This window comes from Cucurbita moschata, unplaced genomic scaffold, assembly GCF_002738365.1.
Source record: "Cucurbita moschata cultivar Rifu unplaced genomic scaffold, Cmos_1.0 Cmo_Scf00657, whole genome shotgun sequence".
In the NCBI taxonomy this organism is placed as follows: domain Eukaryota; kingdom Viridiplantae; phylum Streptophyta; class Magnoliopsida; order Cucurbitales; family Cucurbitaceae; genus Cucurbita; species Cucurbita moschata.
The window spans coordinates 1408-3389 of record NW_019269173.1 but is presented as its reverse complement, the minus strand read 5'-3'; the positions used below and the strand labels follow the sequence as shown (position 1 = coordinate 3389).

At 31.7% G+C, this 1982-nt stretch overlaps 1 non-coding gene across 1 annotated transcript; it reads left to right on the top strand.

Moving 5' to 3' along the window:
- Nucleotides 1-906: 906 nt before the first annotated feature.
- TRNAP-UGG lies at nt 907-978 on the top strand. The gene has a single exon. It is a non-coding gene; the product is annotated as a tRNA-Pro (tRNA).
- Nucleotides 979-1982: the final 1004 nt, after the last annotated feature.

Sequence of the window (1982 nt, the reverse complement as noted above, 5' to 3'; positions counted from 1 at the left end):
CTCTTTTTACACTACTTCTATTCTTTTTTCTTAGTAATTATCTTTTTTAGAACATAACTTTTATTCTTTTTACACTACTTCTATTCTTTTTTCTTCTCTTCTCTACATTAATTATCTCTCTTTTTACACTATTTCTATTCTTTTTTCTTAGTAATTATCAACTTTTATTCTTTTTACACTATTTCTATTCTTTTTTTTTTTTCTCTCTACAGTAATTATCTTTTTACAATACTTCTATTCTTTTTTTTCTCCCTACAGTAATTTTTCTTCTCTCTACTACTTCTATTCTTTTTTCTTCTCTCTACAATAATTATCTTTCTACAGTAAATGCTCTTTTAATACTTGTGTACCCCACCATATATGTCTCAAATGGAACTATCAAATTTTTACACTATTTCTAATTATCTTTTTTAGAACATAACTTTTATTCTTTTTACACTACTTCTATTTTTTTTTCTCTCTACAGTAATTTTTCTTCTCTCTACTACTTCTATTCGTTTTTCTTCTCTCTACAGTAATTATCTTTCTACAGTAAATGCTCTTTTAATACTTGTGTACTCCACGACATATGTCTCAAATGGAACTATCACATTTTTACACTACTTCTATTTTTTTTCTTCTCTCTACAGTATTTTTTAGAACATAACTTTTATTCTTTTTACACTACTTCTAATTTTTTTCTTCTCTCGACAGTATTTTTTAGAACATAACTTTTATTCTTTTTACACTACTTCTATTCTTTTTTCTTCTCTCTACAGTAATTATCGTAAACCCTATGTAAATAATTTAACAGCAGTCTAGATCTAAAAGATATAATAATAATTGCTCATGGATTTCATTAACAAAATAATAAATGAAATAATGATGATACATAACAGAAACAACTTAATATATGGTCCATTATAAGGGCATTTGGTTTAGTGGTATGATTCTTGCTTTGGGTGCAAGAGGTCTTGAGTTTAATTCTCAGAATGCCCTCGAAAAGGAAACAAAAAAAAAAAAAAAAAAAAAAATAGTTATCAATGGGCAACTTATATAAATTTCATATATAGACTAGCAACTAAGTGGTATGATTATTGTTTTGGGTGTGAGAGGTCTCAAGTTCAATTCTCAAAATGTCCCCAACAATATTATATCAAAATGAATTAAGCAAGATAATATGATTTAAAATGTGAATTTTAAACATTGAACCAAGAACATGAGAATAGAGAATGAAACATATTCTTGGAAGAATAAAGATCATCTCGAGCCCGACTTCAAAAAGAGCATTACACAAATTGTAGAGAGCCATATCGAGCCCGACTTCAAAAAGAGCATTACACAAATTGTAGAGAGCCATATCGAGCCCGACTTCAAAAAGAGCATTACTCAAATTGTAGAGAGCCATATCGAGCCCGACTTCAAAAAGAGCATTACACAAATTGTAGAGAGCCATATCGAGCCCGACTTCAAAAAGAGCATTACACAAATTGTAGAGAGCCATATCGAGCCCGACTTCAAAAAGAGCATTACACAAATTGTAGAGAGCCATATCGAGCCCGACTTCAAAAAGAGCATTACACAAATTGTAGAGAGCCATATCGAGCCCGACTTCAAAAAGAGCATTACACAAATTGTAGAGAGCCATATCGAGCCCGACTTCAAAAAGAGCATTACACAAATTGTAGAGAGCCATATCGAGCCCGACTTCAAAAAGAGCATTACACAAATTGTAGAGAGCCATATCGAGCCCGACTTCAAAAAGAGCATTACTCAAATTGTAGAGAGCCATATCGAGCCCGACTTCAAAAAGAGCATTACACAAATTGTAGAGAGCATAGGTTCAAATCCTGTCAACGTGGTATTCTCAGGGGCTAAAGTGCAAAGTCATATCCGTGGTCAAGAAGGCAGTCTCCTTTTCTATCACACGTAGAATTGTAATTCTTTTGTCTTTTGAAACCCCTTACCTTATCAGTCGTGGCAGGTTTTTTGTATCATATATC